The 18636-nt window shown below is 38.9% G+C and overlaps 1 protein-coding gene across 4 annotated transcripts in view; it reads left to right on the top strand.

The window, feature by feature from the left end:
- The window catches only part of CNTNAP5 (contactin associated protein family member 5), a 769018-nt gene that overhangs the window by 192022 nt on the left and 558360 nt on the right, over nt 1–18636 (top strand). The gene's annotated exons all lie outside the window — the stretch shown is intronic.

Below are 18636 nucleotides of genomic sequence, written 5' to 3'. Positions count from 1 at the left end.
TCACAACACATTTAAAATCTCAGCAGATCCAAAGTCTCTTCCATTAATTTGTAGGCAATATAATTATTACGATTCTAACTCTGGGCAGCAAAGTTAGCCAGTGTTTTGTAGAGTGGATGAATTTATTTGGAACAAGGAAACCACTAATTATCTAACTAAATCTGCCCAGACCACGGTCCTCTGGCTTTCTGAAATATATGCTAGGGGAGACACATACTAATCCTATTATATCCATGAATTTTCTTTTTAGTCCTGAGTACCTTCCTTGTGTGAGTGTTCAAACCATTCATGAATCCATCTGTTTCCTATATACAAATTATAAGTGTTCTCAAAATGCATCCCCTCTGTGCATTGGCACTTTTCCTTAATTCCTGATATTTATCACTCTGAATTTTCAAAGACAGCTGCTTGTTCTTGTGGTTTAATATATGGGGTCCTTTTGTAAAATCACCTTTTCCACATTATTCATGGTCTTGTACAAGTCACTCAGGATCCTATCCTCTTCCATATCAGATTAAAGTATCCCTATCTTTTCAATCAATTATTAAGTTTTATTGACAATTTCAGTTGTATTTCTCTTGAGCTCTCTCCACATATCTCTCTGGGAAAATCAACTATGCCAACTATATCAGGTATGGACAGAAAAGCCTTTTATAAGGATTCAAAAATATTATCTGTTTTGTTTCTAATATCCTCCCTGATGGCAAGTTTCACATCCATTTTGGCTACAACAAAATATTAAGGTGATGTTCCCAGTCAATGAACTCACAGGAATTTAATAAGGTTTTAACTATAAGGATTTTCAACCTACGAGATAGGCTCTACTAGTAGATGTTAAAGTATAATTCATTCATCCCAGAGGTAATTTCCAATGTCATAGCCCTCTAATTCCACCACCCTTTGCCATGTTTCTTTGATGTGTAGGATGATATGCATTATAATTCTTTTACTCACTCATATCAGGTGTGATCAAACAATATGGTGAATGTTTAAATAAAAAAAAAGTATTATTACAATAAAGGACACATTGCCATTAATCACCCTCAAAATACTCCCCCTCACTTTCAACACAATTATCCCATCATTCTTGCCACTTTCTGAAGTAATTCTGGAAGTCCTGTTTCATGAGTGTCTTTAGTTGTGCTGTTGTGGCTGCTTTGATGTCCTGACTCAATTCAAAACATTTACCTTTCATGGTCATTTGGATTTTGGGGAAGAGCCAAAAGTTGCACAGTGACAGATCTAGTGAATAAGTTACATAAGGACACACCGCAATGTTTTTTTGACAGAAATTGCCTTACCAGAAGTGATAAGTGACATGGAGCCTTTCTGTTGTGATTACAAAATACAGTGACTGCTGCTGCCGAGTGCCATCCAATGGAAAAGCAGGGATCTTCAATACAGGAAGTGGCACTTCGAACATTAGTAACAGTAAGTTTCAACTTGTTTGGTGCAGTCAGTTAGGTGTCAGCTATGGTTGAGAGAAGGTGTGTTTTAAAGTATGCTAAAAATCATCCTCCATCATGACAATGCTCCATGTCACACATCATTTCTGGTGTACAGCGATTTCTGTCCAATAAAAACATTATGGTATATCCTCACCCACTTTATTCACCGGATCTGGCACCGTGCAACTCTGGCTCTTCCCCAAAGTCCAAATCATTCAGGACACGGAGGCAGGCATGACAGCGCAACTAAAGACACACAGAAGAGGACTTCCAGAACTGCTTCAGAAAGTGGCAAGAATGATGGGATAAGTGTGTTGGAAGTGAGGGGGAGTATTTTTAGGGGGGTTAATGGCAATGTGTCTTTCACTGTAATATATATATACATTTTAATTTAAACATTCACTATATTGTTTGATCACACCTCGTGCATCCGAGAACTTCACCACAAGAAAGTCAGTGTGCAGAAACCGAAGAGCAGTCTTCCCTAAGACCCCAGAGTCATTTCATGTGTCAACTACAGATCCCCATTCTCAATCAGTTTTAGTTTTCACAACTTTGTTGAGCATATTGGATAAAAATATCCAATGACTACTTTTACACATATATGAAAGTATTCAAATAAACTGTTTTTGTTATCTAACTTCAAGTGTTTCTTACTTGGAGACTTTAATATCACCTAAAAACTTTGATAATTTTTGTAATCTTCCTTCTGCATTTTATTTATAGAGATAACAGAAAATAAGAACTAGAAGCCATCTATAAGAATCCTGAATTGTTCAATTTCTCTATCTCCTAATAATTTGCATTGTTTTTTCTACGTTCAATTCTCATATTATCAGTGATAAAGCCATATCCATCTTTGTAGGATAACTTGCTTTACTTGCCTTTTACAAATGTACTCTAAGGCGCCCCTGTCAAGTACAAGTTTTAGACAAGTATTTGCTCTTAGTGAATTCCTCAATATTGGCCGTGAAGAACTAGTAGTCTGCTTTACCTACATGCTCCCTTGCTTCTTCCAAGTTTTCATGTAATTAGGCATTCACAATCAGCCTCGGTTTGATGCTGGTCATATATTACACGTGGTCCCGTTCTAATCCTTCCTGATGCCATAGCATAGGCATGCTCACTCATGAGGGATGCAAGGGCCACAGAGATATGGACCACTGTGGAGGAAAAAAATAAACAGTTGAGACCATGACAAAAGCAAGGAATTTTGCAAGGCTGACACCTATCAATGAAATGAGAGCAGTTTAGAATATAGTATCCAAAGTGTTATAGAGAATCCAGTTGATGCCTCTGGTGTCTATATCCCAGGATGCCCAATTCAATGGGTCAGCTACTCTTTATCTGGCACTCAATATGAGTAGGCACTCTACTAAGATTACCAAAGGTATTATTTAATATCTTCTAAATAATCCTAGTGATTCATTTCTGTTTTATGGAAGAAGAAATTGAGGCTTAGAAAGGCCAAGGAACCTGGCCCATATCACACAAACAGTAATGTGATGGGCCAAGATATAAACCAAGCTCTGTGGGTCCATAGAGCCTAAGCACCTAAATCACTAAATAACACCTTAGCCAGTGGGCAATAGCATGAGGGTTAAGACCCGGTATTTTCAGACAAAGGGCTGGTACAATCTGGGTTTGGGATGCCGAGTACATTCTCATACAGCAGGGAAGTAACTAGCTAAGTTAAACCAAAGGGGAAATTCAAGTTCCATCTGGGCTAAACCAGCATGGTGAAACTCATGGGAAAACTTAGTGGACATGGAGATGCCCAGAATGTATCCCTAACACACTATATACTTGTCAGCTAGTTTCAGACATTTCCTGCCGGTAACTCTGAAGTTACTGGTGTGCTCATTATTGGTTCAGGAAAAGGTTAGAAACAGCTTTTGGGGTGAAATCTTCTTTTCATGATTCTGTACAACAGATCATCAGGGCTGGAGTTGGGACAGACTGATACACATAGAGCCAAAATCTTTCTCCCTCCAGTGTTTACACCTTTAACCCCAGGTGTTCGTTCCTGCAACATGGACATAAAAATGTCCTCCTCCTCTTCTGCAGAATGGTCTTTCAGATCTTTTAACAATGAGATGCTTTGATTCCTTTTCTTCACTGACACAATTCCATACTTCCAGTAAGGCTGCTCACTGTGTCCAGTATGTTCATATACTCAGCCATCTTCACATGGCTGGTTCAAGCATCTTCACTAGCCTATCACTTCCCTCTGAATATAATGTACTTATTAATTTATTTTATATTTATTAATATTTAGTTTATAGTTTTCTCTTAAAGAAAATATGTTTCTACTTCCTCAGTGCCTCGGCTATCTAGTCCTTTATTGTAGAATCCTTTGGCTTGTACGATATAATGGTCTATGGTTTCCTTTAGCTTTCTGTAGTCTGTTTTAATATGAAGGGCTTATTTTTTCAGGCTGAGGTCAATTGAAACAATGGATTATACATTTGGGTCATGAGTTCCCTGATTTCATCCTTGAATGATATCCAGATTCTCTGGGAGATGCTCTGATCGTCATGATTTGTACACTTTTATTCCACCAATTTGGCCTAGAACATCCTGAGTATTGAACCATTATTTGATATAGTATTTTTAGCCTACCAATTTTAGAAAATAATTGATTACCATCAACATATATGTTTTGAACTCTAATTATATGCCAAACACTGTGCTAGGTGTTGGGCACACAAAGGGGTGTAAGATATGGTTAATCCCTCCTGTGAATGTGTGGAACCATTAATGAGAGAAAAAAATGACACTGCAACACACCGCTTGTGCATGAGTTACATTGATGGCAGTTTAAACTCGTGCAGCTGTTGAGAAGGTGTATTCAGCAGTATATATGAGTAGGAAGGACTTACATGAGTCAAAAGGACAGTCACCATATTTAAGTTACTTTGCCTTCCCTACAACTACAAAGTTTTGTATGCCTAGTGAAAACTCAGCAAATGTAGGAGTGGGAGTGTTCACAGAAGGAGAAATGCTATAAGCATAGTCTTAAAGGAAGATATATCAGATGTGTCTGAGATACACAGAATTAATCAATTTAGATATAAAGTTTCCTAGTCAGTTATACAAGATAACCCTGGAGAGTGAGGCTGACTATGGACTGTAGACTACTACTACACCCATATCTTCTTTAGCTACAGTCCGAAGCAGGGTAGTCATTATGTGTTGGTCACAGTTGTTTTGATGCTTTCGTGTTAAATAGCAAAGATTACTTATAAGAAAATGCTATCAAAATAGTTTTCAAGATTTTGTTGATTGTTTTCTCCTTTGTTCTCTTTCACATTCATATAAATAGAAGCTTTTAATGCAGATATTCTTTTCATAGTTGGTCATTATTAGAACTCAATTAAGAACTTGGCATGTTCAGAATCTTGCCTTGGATTTAATGGAGACCACCAAGACAAAAATGAGTGATCAACCTGCACCAAACCAACAGAAATGAGGCATGATGGAAAAGGTAGAGGCTTTTGATTAAGGTCAGGGTCCAATGACACGATTGGTTGCTTATGTGGCACCGAAAATGTCACTTAACCCCATCGTAGTGATCATTCTCCCCACCCCTGCAGGCATATATCTAGAACTTTCTAGGCCTTTGCATTCATTCCTCCATACTTCCCTTCTCAGAATCCTTGTATATGGACTGACCTGAGGGTTACACGGGAAATATACAGAGAAAAACCCTTCACTGTGGATCCAGCTCAGGACGGATAAACAGAGGCCCTCAAAACTTAACATTGCCCTTGAATTATGTCTGTGGTTCTGTTCTAAGCACTTACTGACCTTAGAGTCCCTTACTGCTGGATGAGGCTTTACAGAAAAAGAGAGAAGGCACAACGGGCCAATCAACATTGTGAAAACCACAGCTGGTCTTTACCCCAGAATTAGCAAGCTTCCCTTCAGCCCTCTGGCTCCACACTTAACTCCTGAAAGTTCGTTACTGATGGCCATCTGTTTTCCTTTCTCAGTGCTACAATAGGCTGAGATGTTTCAGAGAACTTCCCAGTGTGGGGTCTAGCCTCTTTAAGGAGTAAATACTTTCACACATTGACACGTGTGTCATTTAAATGCATCACATGGACAGGGAGTCATCATGTAGTCTTTAGGATTCATATTCATATGGACATTTTGTAGGGGAGAGCAGATGTTTGCAGCCTTCTACAATCTGGTAATGTTTGTAATGGGATAGGATCCAACAGCTGATATCAAAGTAAGGAATATGATCTGCTTAAAATTAATTCTTTCAAATCCACTGTTGTTATATTAATCTTATTGTAAAGGTACTGAGTGGTTCACAGGAAACTTGACTTATAATTTTATTTCTAATATATATAAACCAGTTAGGTTTTAGAGATACCTACCTTAGATTAGAAGAAATTGGAGTTAATAGCTTGACTTTAACATATAGCGAAGCATTAGATTTTTTTTAATGTAAATGGATTGAATTATGTTAGCTAGGTATAATGGCTAGAAGGAAGAAATCTTATTAACTACCCTTTATTCACTTAGTCTTTAGCTACCATATAAAAAAATATGTGTCTCTCTATATATAGAGAGACACATATTTTATACACACACATATATATATATATATATACACATATTTTTTTTTACATAGATTATCTCAGATTTTGTTGTCTGATAGCTAGAGATTCTGTGACTTTGATAACTGACAAAACCTTAGAAAGCTCAGTTCCCTCCTTTGTAAAGTGGGTCTAACGAGTGTACTTACCTCATGTGATCTGTAAAGGAGAAGTTCTCAAACATGGGTGTGCATCCAGCATCCCACGGGGCTCCTTGAGACACACATTGCTAGGTGTTCCCTGCAGAGCTTCTGATCCAGTAGATCTGGGGGAGGGCTGAGAACTGGCATTTATAATACAATCCCAGGAAGTGCTGGTGCTGCTTGATGGGGGCCTCACTTGGAGAACCACTGTGTCAACTACCAATGGGTTAATGCGTGTAAGCTTTACACAGCGCTGACTAAGTAAGTGATATAATTACTATCGCTATTAAAGGTAGGTGCATGTGATATGTACCTGGTGACGACACCCAGAGGACACTAGCTCTTAGTGCTATTTCTTTTGAACTTGGTATACAAAATGGAAAGGAAACTTAATAACTCAGCTTTTTTTTTCTTCTTTTTTTTTTAAATAAACTAAATGCTCAGCAGAGAAGGTAAGATCTCCCTGTGGTTACAGGCAAATCTACTTACCCATGTGGGCTTATTAAAGGCAATTAGCTGAGAGGCCAGGTAGCTGACAGAAGAGCTAGAAGAAGAGCCTGGGGGCATTTCTGACAGCTAAAAAAAAGGATTCTAGGCCAGAGTCTGAAGCCCTGGTGTCCTCTTGGCTCTAGCCAGATGGAAAGATTACAGGCCTGGCAGGGACTTCAAGGAGGAGAAGAGTCTCTCAAGTGTTTTTTTTTTTTTGTTTTTGTTTTTTGTTTTTAAGTCTAAAGGAACTCAGGCTTCATTAAGTTTATTGTTACAATGATAGCAGTTGATAATAACGGGAAAAACATAATGTGGTAACCACACATTTCTATTCCTATTAAGCATGAATTCCAGGTGGGTAAAGAGAAAACACAATAAAATAAAGGTGTGGGCAAGAGTTGCTCTTGTGTTTCAAGTCTCTGACCAATTGCAGATGTACACGTGGGATGGCGTCCTTCTCTCCGCCTGTAACCAAATGGCAGCGCTGCCCTTGTGGCTGCTTTCTGAACCAGAAAAAGAGCTGAATGATTTCACCAAATTTATCTAGGCTCTAGGATTGGAAAGAATTGTCCAACTTCCTGACCTATGAATTATTTGGAAATTAATTTACAAGTCTGTAGACAAGGGAATTGTGTTTGTTTGTTTGTTTGTTTGTTTGTTTTGAAATGTTAAAAGTAGAACAAGGGAGTCATAAACATTTGGCTGGAATTATTTTGACATGAATGTCATTGGTACTTTGCTGTATGGGAAGGGAGATGTATTTGTAAAAAAAGAAATCTCTACCAGAAAATCATAGACTCCCAACATCCTGTCTTATCTGATTATAATTTAGTATATTAAGCATCTGTTAGGTATATTCTGCATGCAATAAATTAAGAAGACTTCAAGAGTAGAATTTAGAAGTCCCTAATCAGAAGTAAGATAAATACAGGAAAAAGTACACAAGGAAATGCTATGCACAGATGGGCATATAGGTGAGAGCATGAGGTTTCTGACTTGTCACTAAAGTAAGCGCTGTATATATTTTTCATAGTAGCTATTTTGATCTTGCAATGTTTATCCACAGTTTTGTCCTACCTGTACGCATTTGTGAGACACTGCAATAATTGAGGGCCAGAGTCCATTAATGGACTGTGAAACAAAGTAGGAGAAACTGATAAGAAGCAAGCAGATAAGCATGAACAGGTTATTGCTATGTTCTGAATGGTTCAGCTGCCTGCGTGTGGTAACTTCTATGAATACGAAGGAAGCTGAGTGTAGGTGAGAGAAAGCAGGGGCCGTGAAGGTGGAGATGCCCATGATACACAGCGACATTTATGTGACGGAGTGGACCTCCTCTGCCTTATGTTTCTATGCCTGGGCCTCCCGCTCCCAGTTTTCCCACGTGGTGCTATTTCTGTGAAGTGTTGTGTTGTGTGTCAGACATTGTGTTTATGTGAGTGCTGTAAGTAGGTGAGAATCTAAGAAGGTATGTGTGTGTATAGAGGTAGTACCACGCCATACACCAAGCTACTGCAATAAATACATAATTTGAGGGAAGATCCTGTATTTGCTCACCATGATCTACTTGGAGGCCAAACACTCAGTCCCCATTCCACGAAGCTAGATGCTGCTATGCCACTTATATACAGAAATACCTTACCTGTCATTGCTGGTATATGTGCATATGCAAATGCACTTCAGGTGGTTCATGGGTGATGACCAACCACCCTGCCCAGCTGGGCTCAAGATCTCCTCTCTGAGACATCTCTGGGACAGGCAGCTGCTCAGGACACCCTTGAGTCCTATTTCTCCTTTTTTGGTGGCAATTCTAACCTATTGCTAATAATTCCTCTGTACATTTTCCCCTCATTCCACATTATGTGTCAGGCTTTTTTTGACATAGATTTGTCACATAATTAGTAATTTCTGAAACAATTAAGTGGCAATGTAATAAATAGCTTTGTCAATTTTGTGTAATGGAAAGCCAAATTTTTATGTAAGAAAATGCAAAATCACCAGAGGGTAAGGTGGGTGGGAGGTGGTAGATGAGGGTAAAGGGGATCAAATATATGGTGATGGAAGGAGAACTGATTCTGGGTGGTGAACACACAATGTGATTTATAGATGATGTTATACAGAATTTTATACCTGAAATCTATGTAACTTTACTAACAATTGTCACCCCAATAAACTTTAATTAAAAGAAAAGAAAGAAAGAACATGCAAAATCTTTCTTCCTATAACATTGCAGAGAGGTTTTAAAAATAATTGCACATTTGCAAAAACTTTTTGAAGTATTTAAGTTAGCAAGATAATAATACTTTCTAAATTTTTTATCTGGGAACTTGAAACCTTACAGATGACCTTATTTAAATGGAGAGATGTGAATGAAAGCTCTCTTTTTAGAATGTGACCCTATTATTTAAGCTAGAGTTGATAAATTTCATTTATATATATTTGTGCACACATATGCATACATATTGGCATTAAAGATACATGTACATATATATTCATAGATTTAAATTATATGAATATAGATTTATAGATTTATATATATGTATATATGTGTATATATATGTGTGTGTGTATATATGTGTGTGTATATATATATATATATATATATATACACATATATATATGTCTTTAATTTTAGATAAATATTTGGTGTATATACAGAGGATACCAAAAAATGTATACACATTTTAAGAGAAGAAAAAGCTATTAAAATTGTAATGCTCAATGTATACTGATAACAAAAGATGAATACAAGTCACGTTTGACTTCTGCAATTATAAGAGGTGCTCAAAGCGGTTACCATCAGCGTCCAGACACTTCAGATTATGGCAAACTACTGCTTGAGCAATGTTGACCAAAGTGTCAACTTGTATACACTTTTTTTGGCACCCTCTTATATATACATATATCTTAAATCTTAGCACATTTCATCTTCACTTCCCCTAAATTATATACTCTGATCTTTCAAATGTTTTACCTTTCTGATAGTTATTAGAGGATTTAGAAACAATTTTGCTCCATTTATTTTGTAATGAAATCTTTTATTGGAATTAAACATCATAACAATATTAATATATAAATCAGGCTAAGTTATTGTAGGGTTGTGTTATTAATTGCCAAAGTCATTAAAGAGCAGAGAACAAGGAGAGACAGCACAATACTTTAATAATATAATGACCGAGATAGACTCTAGCCTTTTGTAATAGATGTTACCTTTAAATGAGGGGCACTATTTGATGAGATTGTAGATTTTTTGTGTGTATGCCTGAATGCACCTTTGGAGCACATTAGCAACAATGGTACTTGCAACATATGTTGAGTCACCATGAGCCACATTTGTGCTGACTGCTTATATTAACTCTACAAAGGAGTGATTATCCCCCCCTTAAAAACTCATAAACACAGACAATAGTTCAGTGATTACCAGAGGGTAAGGGGGGAGGGAGGTGGTAGATGAGGGTGAGGGGTCAAATATATGGTGATGGAAGGAGAACTGACTCTGGGTGGTGAACACACAGTGTGATATATAGATGATGTAATACAGAATTGTACACCTGAAACCTATGTAATTTTACTAACCATTTTCACCCTAATAAATTTAAATTAAAAAAATTAATAAATAAAAATAGATACCAATTGAAAAACTAAAACAAGACAACAGGGCTCATGGAGTTACTTGTGAACACAGCTCCATGTAAGTAGCAGGGCTGAGGTTTGGAAGGACGCCATCTGAACCCAAAGCCTGTCCTTCCCATGACACAGGACTCATTTGTAGTCAACAAAAGCATCCCCTGCTTGATAATGCAGATGTGCCAGCTGTCTTACTTTAAAAAGCAGCAATCACAATTCTTTGAGACAATCATCATTCTTTGCTTTCTATAATCAGGATGACCCCTGGTGAAGGGACTTGTTAAGAATACTTTAGAGTGTGAGGCTCTGTTGTTCAATGACTTGTGTGATTTCCTTGCATAAACAAGAAAAGTAAGCCAAAGAAAATAAATTAATGTATTTTGCAAATAATTGGGCACCTCTGTCAAAGTTCTTGCAGACTGCATACGAATAACGCAACTGGACTCTGAATTGTTTCTAGTAAGAACTACCGTTCCTTATCCTCACTGGATACACTGCTGTCAGTAACTGGGTACTGGAGTCCATGGATTTAGATAAGAAGATGGTGGGGAAGGAGGAGTTTTGGTTCAAACTGGATCAGGATTATATTATTTCATTTGAGTGTCTTTTAATTGAACAGTACTTAATAAACTCCCCTTTATGAATGGATTTGGAGCATGGATTTTGGATTTGGGAAAATCTGTTTGAATCTCTGCTACTTACTAATGATGTCACCCTGAGCAGCATTTTCTGTCTCTGGGCCTTAAAGGTCATGTTTGTAAAAGTTTATAAAACATAAGTCAGAGTGGTGCAAGGATTCATGGAGGTATCAGTCTGTGCAGACCCCCACCCCAATGTCCCTGACATATTAGAAGTTGTGAAATGAGTCGTCAAATCTTTGAATTCTTGTTTGAAGCAAAATTGAATGTTGACCAAGACTTTGTAAGAATCCCAAAAGTCAGCTTTTCCCCCTGAAATGTAAGATGATAAGCACCATCAAAATTGCCCTGCTCATGCTCCCATGTCTATTTTCTGGGCCAGTAGCTTTTTAGCATGCTGGGTGCCTGCTGGTAAGAGGGAGCGGGGCGTGGTGGCTTCTGCGCAGGTGAGTGTTTCTGCTGTTGGGTGATGCTGCTTAAGTCACTCCCGAGATGGATGACGCATCTGCCACTCTTGTGGGTAGACGTGGGTTACTAAGTTACATGACAGAAAACAAGTGGGTCAGGAAGCAAGGTAAACTACAGGGATGGCCAAGAATTTAACGCTCAGCAGATTTTTAGCCATTGACAATCTTTTAAATCAGTTCCCAGGAAAGTCATCTGAGCTTTGCTTAAAATAAAAGCTGAAGACTTGGTTGAAGATAGATTTTTCTTTCAGCCATCTTGCTGGACGTCCGAAATCTCAGGACTCACTTATCAGCAACTGTTCTCACAGTGCTAGGTCACAGCAGACCATTGTTTCCTTATTTCAGAATGGGCTGGCTAGCCGGTCAAAATCAGTCAGTCAAAATACTGACTTTTGACTGATTTCCAGAAGCACAAACTTGTGCAATTTGTTTTACTACTGACATAGATTCCTTAACCTCCTTACACTAAATAAAGTTATTGTCTAGTAAAGATTTCCGTGTGAGCAAACATGGTGATACTAAAGTCTCAAGCAGCACTTGGCTTTGGACAAAGTTGTGGAAACAAAACCTAAAAAAAAGGAGCCATGCGGACATCAAGGGAGTAACAGCTTCTGTAACTAGAACGGGAACAGGAATAAGGGCTCAGGAAAGATCTGGAAGATGTTTAAGACACTGAATTCAGAATCACCCTTATCTGGTGAGACATAAAGAACCTTTGAAGAGAGAACAAGGAGAATGAACACACCTTGGAATTAAAGAATCTGTTTCTCACCTTGACTGCCTCTGACTAATGTGTGCTTTGTCAGGGTCACTCGCACCCTCTGGACCTCTAAGGATGTGTCTTATTCAAATGTACGGGCACATCGTAGCTATTCAGTAAGTGTTGGCTGTGAATCAGTCAATTCTATATCATTTTCAACAAATATTAGCTGAGCATGTATTTTGACAAGTCACACAAGTAAGTTTTGGAGAAAAATACATATGATATCTTTTACCTGCCCAGAGAATAACCAAAGTGTCATCTGTTTATTTGAGACAGAGGACTTGTATTGGGAACATAGAAGATAAGCCTGGACAGGTATATTGGCTGTTGCATCTTCTGGGTTTATGCAGGTAAATTTCTAGTTTACACCTGTTTTTCCAGTGTAATTTTTAATTGAGCCACTTTTCATTCTCAAAAATGTCTTGGATGATAAATGATATGGTCAATTTACTTCTAGGGCCCATTAATTCAGAGTAAGCAAATTATAATTAACTCAGAAGAAGAGAAGACTGAGGAAATGTGGTGTGTGTGACTGGAGGATGGATAGTGATATTAATTGATGTTGGATTATTCTTGACCTAATGTTAATTTAGGAGATAACCAGAAATATTTTAAAGAGTTTAAAGTTTAAGCATGATGAAAGAGCTATCAATGGATAAAACTTTGGTTGTAAACTTCCAGTGGTTTTACAATTTCGAGATCTTTAGGAATCTATGGCATCAGAGTGAGAAATAATACAGCAAATATGGGAAACACTGTTTCTAAGAAATTCCTGTAAGAGGAGCATGAAGATAATCTAGAAGGGGGCTCACCTGCCTTAATTAATTTTTATTACAGAAAAAAAAACAGTTTTTTGGGGGGAGAGATGTAACATCGAATGTAGATCAGCAAATAAGAGAAGAACATTCTTGGCTTTAAAGCTTCAGAGGAATCAAGTCACTTTTCTATTAAATGGAAGTATATGTAGAAGCTATAAGATTAAACCATATTATTTTGGTCACTTTTTAACTGGTGAACAAATAGACTTGTTGTAGTAGGTTGAATACTGTTGCCCACCCCAATTCATGTCTACCTAAAAACTTGGGATATCACCTTTTTTTGGAAAGAGGGTCTTGTGAAAGTAAGTAGTTAAAGATCTTAAGGTGAGATCATCTTGGAATTAGGGAGGACTCTAAATCCAATGACTGGTGTCCTCATAAAAAGAGGAGAAGACACCAAGAAACACAGGGAAGGTCATATAAAGATGCATGCAGGGACCAGAGTGACTTGCTACAAGCCAAGGAATACCAAGGATTGCCAGGGCAGAGGCAAGGAAGGAATCTTCTCTAGAGGTTTAGAGAGAGTGTAACCCTGCTGACACTTCAATTTTGGACTTCTGAACTCTAGAATTATAGATAATAACTTTTGGTTTTGTTTTAAGCCACTTGGTTTATGGTAATTTGTATGGTAGCCCTAGGAAACTCTGACACTTCATTTATGACTTTGTGGAATCTGCTATGAAAACACACATGTAACTCTGAGTTCCTCTCTTAAAAGGTGGATACTTTGAATAGCAGCTCTTATATAACAACCTTTTGGATTACTCCACAGCACCTAGCACAGGACTACCACTGGTTCTATACAGCCAAAACTTTCTGCACATTTTAATGCTTTTCCATCTTTGAGCCTTTAACATGGTAACACCTAGAATTCTCCGTAAATCCCCCCATGTCTCCTCGACACATACATCTCCACTTCTGTAAATTCTCTTTCATCTTTTAGATTCAGTTTGAATTTGATCTGAGGCTCACAGTATCACTTCTCCTGACTCAGTCACTGAGGTAGAAGTGATCTCGGGCACATCTGCACTCCCTTCCCACTCTGTGGGGCCATCTCTTAGGACTTGTAGCAATTTTTCTCTATGTTTTGTTATAACCCTTCCAAATGTTGCTCCAGTTAACTGAACAGGGTGATTTTGGAAGGCAAAGTGCAGTATGATTTCCATCTCCATCTGTCTACTCTGCCTTGCACAAAGTAATGTCCAATAGTGATAGGTTGACTATTTGCTCTGGCTGCCTTGTTCTATAGTGAGGAAACTGAAGTGTTCTCTAGAATTACTTTTTCATCATTATCCATTTCACTTGAAAGCCATGCAATTGATGCCTTTGCTAGGGATTATCTTTTGCCCATAGCTCATTAAAGCTGTCCTCATACAGCACACATATTTATAGGAACAGTGAAACCTTAGCCCCCAAGCCAAAAAGTGACCTGTGCAAATGCTCTGGCCTGAGGAGAATATCCATAGCACTGCAAATCATGCAATGACTCTGCTGGGTTCCTGCAGATCTGGGGTGTGGCCGATGAATGAGCTACCTTGGAGAAGGCAAACAGAGTTGTCAGAGGACAGAAAAGGATCCAATGCCTCATTAATTTGTTCCCAGCAAACAATTTTCAAGTATTAGCCACATAGTGATGCTTCTAGAATATGCTCTTTGTAAATGACCAAAGATGATATGACAGGCATTTCAAAACAGTAATTGTTGAATTAATGACACTGCTGAGGAAAGACGGGTCATTATACCTTAATTTGAGGATTGTGAATATGTTGTGCAGATGGGTTACAAGGTGGCGTTTGCGCAAAAGGGCTGGGCAAATGCAAGATGACATTATAGTGTCCCATTAGATGCCTCAGATCTACAGCACCTTCTCTTACCCTTCGTTATTTGAAGAATGTGAAACAATGCTACAAGTTTAAATTGGGGCCGGCTGTGTGCTGTGCTACAGGAAGCAATTCAGGAAAATATGAGGTTGTGACTGTGCTTTCACAGTGTTCCATTTAAAGGGACTCCACTAGACAAAAATAACATTGTGACAAAGAGAATTTTATGGCACTTGCCTTCTAAGACACACATATGTCCTCATAATAATGCAAATATTCATCAGTGAGCAGGTGACATTAAACGATGTGGAATAATTTTCAATGTATATATCAATAACCAGTAATACTATCAACCTGCAGAGCTTAATTTTTTTCCGTAATACAAAACACTTTGATGAGACAGTAAATTCTTAGAATTTGAAAGGAAATGTTTCCAGCTCTTTCTCTATTCATGAATAGAGAAAGAGCTAGAAATTTAATTTAAATAAATTAAAACACCACACAATGTAAAACTCATAGGATCCCTTGCCTGCAGATGTGATTCCAGGTAAATATAATCCATAACACACACACACACACACACACACACACACACACAGACATATATGGAGTATGGTGTTCACACCTTAAATAATTTTGACAAATTACTATATTTACTGAAGAATCCTGCCCTTTCCTGATGTCTCCCACAGATCTGGGGCAGGGGGAGCACTCCTCCCCAGGAGATGTCCCACCTGCCTGCTGCCTGCCGCAGTGTTTGCCTTGTAACCAGGCCACTCTATACTTGGGAGCTGCAGGCAAGATGCTATTTCTGTGGTGACATTTCCTTCCTCTTGGCTGTCAAAAGCAGAGACTCTTCAGGTACCAGGCTTCATATTCTTGGATAAGAGAAAAAAATGCTCCAGATATAGAGTTAGAAGGGTGCATTTTCTATCCAAGCAGGATTTTCTATCTGAAAGAGTCAGGGACACATGGGAAGATTGGACAAGCACAACTCTCAGTTTCATTGTGATTATTATAGCTACTTATTTGTTATTTACAATTCACCCATTCTGAGCAGGAGTAACATGGTTTGTGAACTGTTATATAATAGGAAATTATGAAATAAATCAATGAGGGAATCATGGACAAGATGAAATAATGGTACAAAAAATAAATCCAGTGTAAGGCTAATACAACAAATTAGATTGAATACATTGTAGGTGCTCTATAGCAAGTATCGTTTTTGCTAACATTGCTATTACATATGAAATACAAACATCATTCTGAAAATTAAAAAAAAAAGATAGAAATACTAGCAATTTATTTGCTGATCCCCTTTTACTTCTATGAAACCATCAGGGCACTTCACAGGTCAGTGAAAGAGACCAGGAGTTTTCGATGGAGGATAGCATGGGATTTACCCAACAGCCTTCTGGGAAGCAGCAACACCCGGGAGGCTTTATCCATCAGTGAATGTCCTAGAGTGCCATCCCGCAGGGAGGGACAGCAGATGGAGGGGCAACTAGACAGAACTAGGCCATGTGAAAAAAACACCCTCCTTTAGGAAATTCCACTTGGATAGAAGCCCTTGTTTTAAAATACACAGAACATTAACTGTGTGTATTTATCTCATTCACCTGCTCGAGTCCCTGTGGTAAAATCCAGGGACCATTCCCTCTCCTACCTCCTGCCAAAAATGTAATTGGCTTTATGGCCAACCTGTCTTGTTGATCCTGATCAATTTTTCAAACATCATACATGATTTTGAGGCTCATTGTTATCACCGGACACTCTTTTGTGTATAGAACCTTCCCAAAGTCCCACTGAAGGAGACGTAGGGAGGCCCGGAAGAGGGTGGGGTACGCATCCACAAAGCCTGCCTTTGAATCTCAGCCCCACCATCACAACTTTCTTGTGCCCTGAGACCAATCATTGCACTTCTTTCCTACCCACTTTCCTTTTCTATGGACTGTGAATAACATCGTCTCCCATATTCGATTTTTGGGGGTGTAGAGGTAATGAATACAGGTGTCTGTAGCATAGTAGGTTATCAACAGATGGTTGATATCATTAACCGTCTTTGCTTTATGTTAACCCATTTTGCCATGTGGAAGAAGAAGGTGTTTACAATCTCTAGATGTCAGATTAGTGGAAACCAGCCTACCCTGGGGAACTATCTGGATACTCAAACCATGGGCACTGATAAGAGACTTCTGAGTTGATTAATGAAAATATTTGAATCTATTTCTTGGACTCTTCCTATAAAACAGCACAGAAATAATCTTCTGGTTGAGTCTTTGAGTAAACTAAGTAATGCCCAAATCTACACACGTGAATCAGCACACACATACACACACACACACACACACACACACACACACCAATCACGGTGGCCAGTGATCAATATCAGGATTAGATTCCAAACACCCAAATTAGAACCACTGATGCACTGTGAATGGGGAGAGCCAGAGGGCCTAGCCTGTGAACGTTCCTGGAAGGAACTCCAGAATCAGTTGTCTGAGAGCTGCAGATTCAACACCAAGGACAAAAGGCCTGGAACAACACTGAATTTAGATCCTCAAATGGAGAGCTCACACTCATGGAAGATAGAGTGGAGTGAAACCAGGTGTGGTCCAAGGTGGGGTTCTGAATGATCCCCTCCAACTGTCTGGTGGTTTATGAACTTATTCAAAGACCACAGACAGATCAGACAATTAGTGAGCCAAAGGCTACCCTAGATAGTCTTGTTATTTGATTTTCATTCTTCACCAAAATTTCTCTATAATACCATTGTGTGTGTGTGTGTGTGTGTGTGTGTAGGTAAGTGTGCCTGAGTGTTTGAATCTATATGTCTGGATATTTGGGGAGACAACAGTTTCTTTTCATGAGAGTTGATTTTGTGGTGAGGGGCACAGGGAGGGTCAGTAATGGCGACCTCAGAAGGGACCCCAGCATCGTGCTTCTCACCCAGAGGTGCTATAACTAGAAGATCCAGGGTGCCTTCTTGCTCAAGGTGCTTAGGTTGTAATATGTAAATTCATTGTGTGGAGAATGTAAGTTGTCAGACAAGGACCTTGATAAACACTTGCAGCCTTTCCCACAGTTGTGGAATTGCCCAGCCATCCTGCCCCCACCTTGGCACAGAAAGAGCCATGAATAAAGCCCCCACTGTACATGCTTTGCCATCTGGAATCCCTTAAGTGAGAATGGTACCATTCCGGTGATGCTCATCAATGCTTATTTGCCTTGTCCCTTAGCGTCACTTTCACTTTCTGTATCCAATAAGGCCCAAATGGAAGGCGGAACACCTCTGTGCACTCCGTCATGCCAATAATGGCTCACTGTCTACAATGTCGGGGTCATCATCCCCCCTCATATTCATGAGGTGCAAACTGCCACTTTAACACCCGTTACTTCTGTTCTAATCAATCACTACCCTTCCTTCTAGATGTTCTTAAAACCCAATAAATTCTACCTAGAAAGAAGGTTTTGTGCCTGTGCTTTCTGGAAGCATTCAGAGATGAAAGAATGAGGGAACTGAAGGCCACATGCCTGAGAGAGATTATAGCAAGTTAGGAAAGAGAGAAGGCCTTCTGGCAAGGTTTTTAGGTGCAACAAATGAAACTAATTCACGGGTAAAGGATCCTGACATGAAATTGGAACTGATGCACTGCATGTGTACAGTCTGGCTTATCTAGGTGACAGAGGGCTGGTCTGGGAGCCTGGGACCTGTCTTCTACTCCAGCAGCTCTGGCTGGACTACAGAAAATTAATGGGCCTTCACGTTTCCATTTGCAGCCTGAAAATAACAGTCAGTCAGTCAGGATTTGG

The sequence above is a fragment of the Rhinolophus ferrumequinum genome, chromosome 8 (genome assembly GCF_004115265.2).
Source record: "Rhinolophus ferrumequinum isolate MPI-CBG mRhiFer1 chromosome 8, mRhiFer1_v1.p, whole genome shotgun sequence".
In the NCBI taxonomy this organism is placed as follows: Eukaryota; Metazoa; Chordata; class Mammalia; order Chiroptera; family Rhinolophidae; genus Rhinolophus; species Rhinolophus ferrumequinum.
This window is presented reverse-complemented; position numbering and strand designations above follow the sequence as displayed.